The sequence below is a fragment of the Cynocephalus volans genome, chromosome 15 (assembly GCF_027409185.1).
Source record: "Cynocephalus volans isolate mCynVol1 chromosome 15, mCynVol1.pri, whole genome shotgun sequence".
Classification (NCBI taxonomy): domain Eukaryota; kingdom Metazoa; phylum Chordata; class Mammalia; order Dermoptera; family Cynocephalidae; genus Cynocephalus; species Cynocephalus volans.
Genome location: NC_084474.1, coordinates 55683390 through 55696021, shown reverse-complemented (window position 1 = coordinate 55696021; position 12632 = coordinate 55683390). Strand labels below are relative to the sequence as shown.

General features: G+C 43.3%; 1 pseudogene; it reads right to left on the bottom strand.

The window, feature by feature from the left end:
* Positions 1-8444: 8444 nt before the first annotated feature.
* On the bottom strand, positions 8445-8991 carry LOC134363686 (large ribosomal subunit protein eL13-like; annotated as a pseudogene).
* Positions 8992-12632: the final 3641 nt, after the last annotated feature.

The following is a 12632-nucleotide window of genomic DNA, read 5'->3' as shown; positions in this document are numbered from 1 at the left end:
CTCTCCCTCACCGCCTGTGCTCCAAACACTTCCCATGGGACAGGCTGTGCTCTGGTCTCTTATGATGACTTACCAGCCTCTGAGTGGCTCTTTCTCAGTTGTTGTTGCTCTTTGCTCCTATGTGGGTCCATGGGAACCCTATTAGTGGTCTTGCTGGCCTGAGACCATCAAGGCCCTCTTCTCCCCTGCAGCCTCCAAGCAACTTCATCTGAAGGGCACAGCTGTGGCTTTTGCTGGCTCCTGCTCCATGTGCTCAGCAGCTCCAGCCTGGATGCAGCTGGGGCTTGAAATGGTCCAAGCAGTTTTTTCTTTCTCTCATCATTGCTTCTTCCACCTTCATGCATTCCGTAGGTCTCTCCTCCTCTTCCCCTGAGTTCTAGCAGCCATATCAAATATTTTAAAATCATAAAATTTTGTGCCAACTTTGGACTCAACCAGTCTTGTAAGTACTTCTAATCTGTCTTCAATGATAAATTTAGAGCAGTGATTCATAAGTGGGGGAGCTTTTGTACCCCAAGGGACATTTTTGGTTGTAACAATTTTGTTGGAGAGTGGGATTGCTACTGGCATCTAGTGGGTGCAGACCCAGGATGCTGCTGAGCATCTTACAAGAATGAACAGGACTGCCCCCAAAACAAAAAATTATCTGGCTGCAAGTAATAATAGTGCTGAGGTTGAGAAACCCTGCTCTAGGGTCACGAGCTTAAGATAAAACTTAAAGGACAGAGGAGAGGCGCTGGAGCACACATCTGATCAGGTGAAAGCAGAGGGTGTGAGGCCATGTTTTATGTTGCTTTTAATCACTTACTCATATATTCATTCATTTGTTCCACAAATATTTACTGAGTGCTGGTATTTAAAAATTATCATTGTGTACAAATTACTTCAGAACATAGCAGCAAAAACCACAAGAAACATGAATTTCTTTTTCAGTTTCTGTGGGTCAGGAATTTGGAAGCAGGTGGTTCTGGTTCAAAGTCTCTCACGAGGTTGTGATCCAAATGTCAGTTGAGGTGCAATCATCTGAAAGCCCGACTGGGATGGGAAACTCTTCTCCCAGGTGGCTCCCTGCCATGATGGGTGAGTTGACAGAGGCTGTTGGCAGTTGATCTCAGTTCTTTGACACATGGACCTTCGCAAGGCTGCTCCAGTGTCCTCACCACATGGCTTCCCTCACAGTAGGTGATCCAAGAAAGCAAGGCAGAAGGCACACATTTTTATCATCTAATCTTGGATGTCACACAGTCACTTCTGCAATATTTTCTTGGATTTACAGAACAGCTCTATTCAGTGGAGGAGAGGACTGCACCAAGGACATGAACACCAGAAAGTGACAATCACTGGAGGCCACATTGCAAGCCGGCTACCACAGTACCCTACCATGTCCCAGGCACTGCTCTAAGTATGAGTGATAGGACACAGCAGTGAACTCTATGGCAGATAAGTACCCAGCTCTCATGGAGCCTAGCAAGGGAGATAAGCAACAGATAAACTGATGGATGCACAGGGTGAGTGCGAGAAGGGAAATAGAGCGTGTGAGACAGCAGCAAGTGACGGGCTACAGAGGTAGGGCTGCTACTTTGATGGGTGGTCGGGAAAGGCCCTTGTTGAGACATGCATGACAAGAAGGTACTGGCCCTGGGAACACCCGGGGACAGAGTGTTCCAGCATAGGGAAGGGAACAACAGGTACAAACTATTATTAATAGCAACTGGTGGTACATGAGGGCTGAGAGCATAGGGTGACCAAAAGAATGTGTTTTGTTTCACAACTAGAAGTTACTGTTTACCCATTAAGGCAGGAAGTCGTTTAGAGGAGTGATATGAGTAGAAAACAGTACACTTTGAAAACTTGTATCTACTAGAAGCAGAATGTGTCTCTGTATGAATGAGGAATTCCTCTCCTAACACTAAGAGAAACGAATGCATAAGACCACCTAAAGACATTTAGACAAATGTTCAAAGCAGCTTTATTCAGAATAGTCCCAAACTGTAAACAACCCAAATGTCAACAACTGAGAATAAATTGTGGTCTTTATACAATGGAATACTAAACGTTAATAAAAAGTAACAAACTACTGCTATTTGCAGCTCTTGTGTGAATCTCACAGTCGTAATACCAAGCAAGAAAAGCCAGATACAAATGAATATCTACTGTGTGGTTCTATTTATATGAAGTTCAAGGGTAGGCAAAACTAATTGATGGTGACAGAAGTCAGCACAAGAGTTTCCTGGGGTGGGGTGGGGTGTTTTGATTTGGGAGGGGTATGAGGAGACTTTCTGAGGAATTCAAAATAGTTTTTGAATCTGGGTTGATTGTTTGTATCCATATGTAAAAATTTCCAAGCCCATGTGGCAAGGTATATACATAATTCTTATTAAAAACAGAAACAACCAGGTCCAGGTTTATATATGATAATATCGAGAACTCAAATGAAACAGGCACAAAGAACCTAGTTAGAGTCCTAGGTTTACCCCAAGGGCCCAAAATTTCATCTAGTGCTCAAGTTGGCCAAGTGAGGAAACTAAGGACCTAGAGGTCAAGTCTGGCTTTGGGGATCCATTTCTTTCAGAAACCAATCCCACATTTACAAAGAAACTCAACCCCCTGGAAGTCCATGGAGCCCAGTGGGTCCTCCTGGCTTTCCTCCTTCCTAGCGTCTTCCTTCTTTCTCTTTTACTGTGTTCCTTTTTATTTCCTTCCTCTACCTTAGAGAAAAGGTGTTTTCTTCATATATTATAAAATACGTTTGCATGCATTCAGGAAAGAAAAAAATGTTTTAAGTAGATGGCTGTAACAGCTTGTAAAAATTGTAGATTATTTTTCTGCTGAAAGCTTTTTCAGCAGAAGTAATGGGGGGCAAAAGAGGAGTGGAGAGGACGGAGAACGAGATAATGACTTAGTCACCCAGGCAACCATGTTCTAGTGGAAGAAAATCATCAGGGCTCCTTGGTAGCAGGTGGAAAAGGACAAGTGCATGATCTCTCTCCTCTCAGTTCCCTACTAGATTTGGGGGAAGCTGGGAATGGGAGGGGATAGTAATATTTATTGGCACCTAATTTGTGTTCAATGCAGTGCCACTTTGCATAGGAATAAAGAGCTGGGGAAAAACTGGTTTGGGCCGTACCTGAAACTACATATATACTCTTAGCAGTATAGTGTCCCAACCCTCAGCAATATGGATGCACAAGGATATGAACTCTGTTTTTCCCTCTTGTGACCTGACTGTAAGACCAGCTACATATTTTATTGTGGGCTAAACAGGTAGGTGCTCTGTTAAACACTCTACATTCATTTTCTCATTTAATCCTTAGCCCACCTTTACAAGGTCTGTATTATTACAGACCCCTGAGACAGCAGGAGTTGGAGAGGTAAAATCCCACGCTCAAGGTCACACAGCAGAGCCAGGAAGGAAACTTGGAGCCAACTCTTCTCACACCTGCGTTCTTAAACCCTTCCTGCTTGCCTCTGGCCACTGGGATAGAGGCTCAATTTTGTGTTCTAAGGAATGCTCCCTGTTTCCTCTCCGTCCAGATGAAAAGCAAGCATTTCTAATATCACCGAGGGAACAAGCACTTTATCAAGCTTTAAGGGTGGAAAGTGTCAGATTTCCCCTCAGTCGCAAATTTTCACCCTAGCACCAGATGATAACGGAGACTTTCCTGAACTCTTTGTTATTCTATCTACTTCAACCCCAAAACGTCAAACTTTTCTTTGAATCTGATTTTTACACACACACACACACACACACACACACACACACACACACACACACACACACACACACACACACACCTTTACAGACCCCATGTGGATACCAGTACTTTCTAGGTCCGCATTTCTGATATTGCACTTATTGCACTGCATTTTCATTCATTCAGCACATATGTCTGAGCCCTCTACGTGATGGGCAATGTTCAGGGAACAGGGATTCAGTCATGAACAAGACATAAAAATTCCTGCCTCACAGAGCTGGCATCCTTATTGGAGGAAGACTGTGATAAAAATGGTAAAATTTAGGGCATATCAGATGGTGATGAGTGAGATGGAGAAAAGTAATGCAGGGAAAGGGGGAGGCAGTGAGGGAAGGGATGTCATTGATGGGCCTTTTTATTTATTTATTTTTATGGTTGGGGTATTTATTTAATTTTTTTAAAATTTAATCTTCATTAGCATATTCATTATTACAAATCATGATTTTTTTAAATGCCCTTTACCTGGCCTATCACTCTCCAATCTTCCTCCCTTTTTACTATTTGTTGACTCCTGTGCCTTCTCAAGGACAGATACCAGCCAGTCTTGGTGTCTTAAGTTCATTACCTTTTATACCTCCGGCCCCTGAGGGGCTCAAGAAATATTTGTTAATTGAACACTCAAGACGACTTTCCTTGAGTTCATTTGGTATAGAAACAGCTTGCCTTTCACAGCTTTTGACAAAAGAAGTGTTCAGTTGTTCTCGTAATGGCCCTCCCAAGAAGGAAGTGACTGTTTGTTTTGGGGGTGGGTTCTCCACTTTCTATGGTTTTATCAGGGCCCAGTGTACACTGGCAGTGTTGAGTAGAGCTTCAGCATAAGCCCACAGAGAACAAAAATAGACAGACTTGGTCAGCAATGATGAAACTTATTCCTTTTATGGAAGAGATGAGAAATGAGAAATCAAGAAATAATGCCAGTATCAGAAAAGGAGACTAGAAAAAGCAATGAAAGGAAACAAGGAAGAATCAACAAGAGAAGAATGTAAAGCAAGTGAATTGGTAGAAAGAGCCAAATCCAGGATAAGTGAAAGCCACAAACTCCCTGATGACACTGGAAGGAGGACCATGGCGCAGGGAGTGAACCCAAGTCAGGGAATCCCAGTTTATTTTTCCTGTTGACTGATTGTAACTGTCCCAGAAAGTCTGAAAAAAGACTTTCATGCCTTCTCCCACTAGTGCAACTATCCTAATTAATCTTTGCTGCCCTTAAACATCAGAAGGACGCACTTCCAAAAGAAGCACCTCAGAGACTAACTTTTTTTTTTTTTTTTTTGTCCTTTTCATGACCGGCACTCAGCCAGTGAGTGCACCGGCCAGGTCTATATAGGATCCGAACCCGCGGCGGGAGCGTCGCAGCGCTCCCAGCGCCGCACTCTACCAAGTGTGCCACGGGCTCGGCCCAGAGACTAACTTTTTAAGTGACTGATGGACCCAGAAAGCATACTGGGCTCAGTGCAGTGGGTTCCAAATAGGGTCAAAATCAGTCCCCTCCTGTGAGAGTTACCAGTGGAAAACATTAAGAGACAATGTGAAATTTTACTGGTCTATAAGGAAAACTTTGCTCATTCTACATAAAAATACTCCTCAAAAATAGTCAAAAACCAAGGGTGAGGTCTCTTTCTAAAGGCCACTTCATGAAAACTTAGTGTCTCTCTTACAGGGGCTGAGGGTTCTTATCTGTTTCTGCATGGTGGCACCAACCATACCTGCCTTTTGACCCCTCGTAATCCTGGAAGAGGAGAAACGAAGAGATCGCAGTGATTGGAACTCAGGCGGCTGCATGTGGGTGGCAGTTGACAGCAGGTAGAGGAACCTGAGGATGGTAACGGGAAAGCTCTGAGAAGGGCTCCACGTTGCCCAGTTCAGAAAGCCAAGGGCTCCTCCTCATGCTACGTCCTCTCCCTAAGATACTGTATTAAGCCTGAGACCCCCAAAGAAGATCCTCCCGCCCTCTGGAACCATCACCATCTGGGAGGGGTGGGGACTAGCTCTTACTGTCTATTATGAATTTATTCTAGTAAGACCAAGTCTTTTCTTTTCATTCTCACAAAAGCTTTAGGAGGGACACAGTCGTTGAGTAACTTCCTCTGGGCCTCACTGCTAATAATTGCTAGAGGTAGAAGTTGAACCCAGCTCTGCCCTTTTATTTGTGTTTCTCTCACTGCATGGCTGCTCGGTGGTGGTATATGAGTCCATCTCTGTTGCTTATAACAAAACATCTGGAACTGGGTAATTTGTAAGAAAATAAAATTTCTTATAGCTTCAGAGGCTGGAAGTCCAAAGTCCAGGGAGCACATCTGGTGAGGGTCTTCTTGGTGGTCACTTTACAGCAGTGCAGTGATCTCACATGGAACAAAATGGTGCTGCAGAGAGAGAGAGTTCCTCACGTGCTCTCCCTTTAAAGCCCTCAGAACCACACCCACGACCACCATTAAATCTTCAACTTGATCACCTCTTCAAGGCCCCACCTTTCAATTACCGTAATAGGATTTCCACGCTCTACAGTTACAGTGGGGATTAAGTTTTGGAGGAAGATTCACCCCAAGGCAGTGATACTCACAGGAAGGCAGCTGCAGAGCATTAAGAGGGGAAGAGTTGAGGAGACAGCAGGGACTCATCACTTATGGTTGTTTCCTCCATTGTTTCCCAAAGATCTCCACAAATTAAAAAAAAAAAAAAGAAGTGTTTTGTGCTGGAATATTTTTTAAATAATAAATACAATTTAAAATAAGATATTCATAAAGGTTTTTTGGGCTATATTTTCAGCAAAATAAGGATTTCAAATGTTACAATAGGATCCTTACAGTGAATAATATCCTACATCCATCCATTTCTCTCTTCCAAGTGTACTTGATCCAGAAGTCCTGCTGCATCTTTTTTAAAAGCATCATTGGAAGGAGCATCTAATCATTAGCCTCAAGAAATCAAATATTTGAAACTATAAAATAGAAAACACTCCCAGCTTCATTGCTGATCCAAGGGGTGTGGAGGGGGTAATGATTAGAGCAATCTATATTTTCTAGAACACTTACAGTCAACAACCAAAAATGCATCCTGGCAGGAAGTGTTTTAATTATTAAGATCAGAATAGTGTTCTGTAGACATGCTCTGAGAAAAGTCACTCTTAGAGCCAGAGTAGGGAAGGGAATCTGCTCAAGTAGCCAGCAATCAGTAGAGCACTATCTTTCAAAATACTTATGGATTAATGGACAGAGGGGTCATGGTTTATAGGATACCAACACCCCAATGAATATTTGGTTAGTTCGTTTCATGGAGAGTAGAAGACAACAGAAAGATTGCAGATATCAGTTATCCATGTGGGAGGCCCCACAAAAGACAGGGAGAGGTGACTCTGGTTTGCTGGCTAGGCAGGAAATAGGTACACAGTAGGGAAGACCATAAAGAATAAATATTTACAGATTACCATACTGAGCTACTCTTTTTGTGGCCCAAACTTGCTTCCTCGTGACATCATAAAGTTGGGTGCTATCCAGAGCTATAGGAGATCCAAGAAAGGGATAAGGAATATAAAAAGCAATTCACAGGAGAGCTGTTGCCTTCAAAAGAAAAGAATGCATAGGATAAAACCAGGTTATTTACAACTCTAGTAGATGATGGAGAAGGTGTGGTCCTATCCTTTGCATTTTCTAAAAAGTAAAGAGGCAATTTAAGAATACACAAACGGGTCACATCTTTTAGTTCCTTACTTTTAAGGATCACCGTATATGATGAGGATATTGTCTGCAAGTGGCCCTGAGACTTTAAAGCCAGTTTAATGCCACCACCTAAAAGGGAGGGAAGGGGGGTATTGGGCTGGGACCTCAAGTTTATGTTTAAGAGCCTTGCCTTTATCTTCAGATGCCATTTTAAGTGTACAGTCACAGAGATGTCTGACGGCATTAAAGCAAAATGATCTTCAAACAGCTTCGACTTGGAGGCCCATAACAAGTCACACCAGTAGTCATGTGTTATGAGTTAACCTTTTAGTAAATTCTGCAGTGATCTAGCCTTGTTATACTGTGTTGTACTTTCGTGTGTATATATGTTGAGTTTTTGCTTGTTAAAACTACACATTTAAAAAGTAAAAAAATTTAACTTAATTTAGATTGACTTCATTAAAAGAAAATTAGATAGACCTGGAGCCTCAAAGAATGGAAGGGACTCTAGCTTTTTTTTTTAACCTCTCAGAGACCCTGTCTAAAAGACCACATGCCCCTTTGCTGTTGTTATTCAAAGTCCCTGTTTTCGTCCGTTTTGTGCTGCTATCACAGAAATACCTGAGACTGGGTAATTTATAAGAAAAAGAGGTTTATTTGGCTTACGATTCTGGGACAGCTGCATCTAGCACCGGCCTCAGGCTGCTTCTACTCATGGTGGAAAGTGGCAGGCAGCTGGTGGGTACAAGCAGATCACATGGCGACAGGAAGTAAGAGAGAGACAGAGAAGAGATGCCAGGGTCCTATAGACAACCAGCTCTTGTGGGAACTAATAGAGCAAGAACTCATTCACTACCCCTCCTCCCCCAGAGAGAGCATTAATCCATTCATGAGGGATCCACCCCCATGACTCAATCAGTTTCTAACACTGCCACATTGGAGATCACATTTCCACATGAGTTCTGGAGGGGACAACACATCCAAACTCCATCAGTCCCCTATACTTTAATTTTATTTAAAAGTCCCCAACGCTTTATTTTTTCTTTTCAACATCCTGTCCAGCGGCTTCCTTGGCCCTTTTGGCTCAGACACCGAAGAGCCGGGCCTTGGCACGGGCCATGCAAGGACTGGCAAAGGCCCTGAAGTTCTCCTCCTCAGAGACGCACCATGTGGGCTGGACTGGTCCTGCCAGCTGGGTGGCCAGTCTGAGTTCTTCGGCTGAGCTGTCTCCCTTCTTGGGGGTCGAGGGCTTCCTGGGAAGGAGGATGAGCTTGGGACGAGACTCCTTTGGCCACTGCACATTGGCCTGCAGGGACTTGGTGGACTTGTGCCGCCTCCTCAGATCCACAGAGATCCCATCGGTCCGGGACACCTATTTGTGGATGCCAGCCACCCTACCTCTTCCACGCTGAAGCCCCTGCCCACTCTCACGTGGTGTGATATTTCACTTGGGGGCACCTCTCGAGGGGCCAGATGGCTCCAGAGGCAGGGCGCGGGGCGCTTTGGCTTGCCCGGCCTTGTCTGCGGATCTTCACAACGGCTGGTGAACCCCGTGGCCACGTGCCAGTGCCAGGCCCCATGGAAAGGGGGCATCAGGGTCATGGCATTCTGGCTGGGCGCTGTGGCTGCCCAGGGCCTCCTCGCAGGAGGACGGTGGAGTGGACAGAAAGGCCCACATGCACCTTTGCTGGCTACCTCTCCCGCAATGACATCGATAAATACAATTTTATTTTTAAAGACTTCACGTTCATTTCCACGTGGAAGAAATGCAAGGAAGCAAACGAAATGCTTATGAAGAAGTAGGAAGTAGTCAGAGTGCTGCAAAACTCTTGGATTCAAAGCCGTGAGCATAAATTACCTAAATTTGTTGGAATTACAAAGCACACTTGGCCATTGCTGTAGGGGATGTAGTTAAATTTCACACAACACAAAAAGACTTTCAGGCATTTTCTCCCACAGCAAACTGGGATCCTGCAATGTGCATCCCTCCCTCCCGATGGCCTCCGACTTCCTTGCTTCCAACCTCTAATATACGTGCAGGAATCTGCCTCTCTGTCCACACTTATGAGGAAGGAGGAAACAATTTGGCCTCTAGAAAGGTAAAGACGTGTGTCCCAAGAGAAATACTCAGTATTTCAAGATCCTCTGAGATGACTAAAATGAAGCAATAGGTACGAGGACTCTTCCTGGAACAGTTTAGAAAAATTGAGGGCTATGAGAAAGTTATTTGTGTGTGGCAAAAATTGTATTTGGTGTGGCTTTTCTCTCCTTTCTTTCTCAGTCTGTTTCTGAAAATGGGTGGGTACATCTTGTATCTTTGGGACAAACTTTTTTATACTGTTGGTTTGTTATTGATTCAGCTCCATTCCTCATAAACTGGCAAACCCTAGAAGATGCTATCAGCAGCTTGGAACTACATTTGTGTTAAAAAGCGCCAGTAGGGCCGAGCCCGTGGCGCACTTGGTAGAGTGCGGCGCTGGGAGCGCTGCGACGCTCCCGCCGCGGGTTCGGATCCTATATAGGACTGGCCGGTGCACTCACTGGCTGAGTGCCGGTCACGAAAAGGACAAAAAAGAAACAAAACAAAACAAAAAAAAAAAAAAAAAAAAAAAAAAGCGCCAGTAATTAGAACAAAAATCAATCAGCAAATGTGTAGTTAACAATGATTAATTTTAAAGGGAAAATATACCAAGCACAATAATTTTATGGTGAAATAAAATTACACATAATATCATTCATATTGTTAAATAGGTTGCCTTTGACTTGTAGAATATTGAAATTAAACATTGACCTTATTTAATTTTTCTAAAATTCTCTATCACTCCTTCCCTAAAGGCCTACACAATTTTATTTCTGTAAAAAGCAGGTATACTCCCTTTCTCATGAATGCCACCCCCCCACCCCACCCCCATCTTTGGTTCTTTAGGGTGGCAAGGAGTTTCAGTTTCTTGTGATCTGGTAAAAACTTGGAACCATTAGGCAGCAGGGACGATCAAGTTCCTGTCTCCCTGTTAGGTCTGGGGGCCTGTGCAGGACCCAGAGGAGGCCGTCTCTGATTTGTCCCTCACCACACCCACGTTCCGGGTGAATGCCAAGTACATATTAGTTGATAGATGTCCAAACACAAGTCATTCTTGAGGTTCTCTGGAAGTGTGCTTGTTATTTATTAAGCACCCACAGTGGGTCAGAAAGTCAATGAATTTCAGAGCTGCAAGGGATTTTAGAGGTGACCCAGTCCAACCCCTTCATTTTATAAACAAGGAAATTGAGATACAGAGAGAAGGTCCTTGCCCAAGGTCAAACACATAGTATTCAGTAGAGCTGGAAATAAAACTCCCACCCCAGGGCTCTTTCTGCCTGCCACAGCTGTATTGTGTCTTATTAGACCTGATCCCTGCTCTCTAGAAATCCATAACTTAATTATACCAAATTTTTGTAGTTTAAGATATTTGCATAATCAGAATGATGGAATTGGCATTTACTTTTGGATTTAGGGGAAAACTGTAATACGAGGACAGAGATAAGCAGAAAAATGAACACCCCCAACATATATATTTTTTAAACTGATTTGACTTTATTTATATTCCACTTTGTTCTGAAAAAAGATGTTAAGAAGCTTTACGTGGGACATACAATATAACAAGATAGAACAAGTAAGAAAAACACTATAAAAACAAGTAGGAAAGATGACAAAAAGGAAAATAAAGGTAGTAAAGTAAGCTGGGAACTAGAGTGAGATTAATATAGAAAATGCCTGCCGTAAGGCCCTAAATACGTGCTGGAGGGAGACCACAGATTTGCTAAGCCTCGTAGCAGGAAGGAAAGTGTGAACTGTTACACGATTCTCAACTCCTGGATAAAAAACACACCAGCCCTGGGAAAGCACAGCTCTTTTTACTAATGAGGTCAGGGAAAGTTCTCCCATGTGTCCTCATATACCCTGAAGTATATTAGGATGACTTGGAAATGGAATCACAGACTTTTGAGGACTTGGGGATCATCCAGTTCAGCTCCCTCCCCAAGATCTGGAACAGAGACTTCTCAAGGTCACATCACCACATTGGGTGTCTGGATTTGGAGAAGGAGAAAGGAAGCCAGGAACCTCCAACACATCAGACCCTGCGAGAAGGTCAGGATGCATGGGGTGTAAACACAGATGACCCTTTACCTGACCGTGGAGTCATTTTCCTCCTCCTTCAGTGCTGGGATTTCCACAGAGGGCTGGTGGAGCTACAGAACCTCCAAGTTGGTGCCTCCCCATCCCCCAGTGGTCAAAAAGACTCCCCAAGGGAGTTCTTCTAGGCCCCAGAAGGGAAGACCGGAAGAGAGAGGCTGGAAGCTGGGGCCCACTTCTCAAAAGGCTGTTTATCCTGACTGGTTGGCAGGATTGGTTCAAAAATGCAGAAATTATTTCCATGGGTAAAAGGCAGGGGGCCACTTCAAGCTCTAATACCCAATACTTATATCTATATCGCAGAAGGTGGCCAAATTACTTAGGAGGAGGGGAATGGAAAGGGGAGTTTACTGAAGGCACAGAGGAGCCCATTCTACCATTTCCCCCTTAGGGAACAGACAAAAAAAAAAAAAAAACACCTGCGGTATCTTTGACTTTAAAAAGGTTGAGAATAAGTGTGTCGAGGCGGCTTTGCTGTGGTGGTAGAGGGAAATCTGTTAGTTTCAAAAAGGTGATTTGTATTTTAGTTTCTATTTCTCATTTTGTCTTCTGGTCTATCTAGGAAATTGCTATTGAGAACAATAAATTGGAATGTGGACCAGCTCAAAAATATTTAGGATAATATCCCACCACAAAGGAAAAGAGAAATACATATCCACGTAGAAAAGTGTTTTTAGTTTTAAACTTTTCTCTTTGTTCTTGATTACTGAAGTACAACATATGTATAAAATAAACTTTAAAGGAATAGAGAATAAAATCCCCTATCATCTGATCCAGCCAGACATGCTGGTAAGTTTCTTTCCCTTTTTGTTTCTATGCATTATTTTTATGCATAATTAGGATTCATTAGAGAATTAACTAATTTGAAAATCAATTTCAAGTTGCAAGACAGTTTCCACCGCAAACAAGTCTGTAAGTTTTGACTATAAGGTAATAATGCTGATTTACAGCAAATCTCCTGGAACTTAACCGTCTAAATGAATGTGTCCCCTTCAAAGTAACCACACATCTGTTTTAAGGAGGCTGACTTTGCTTACAATGTTTCTG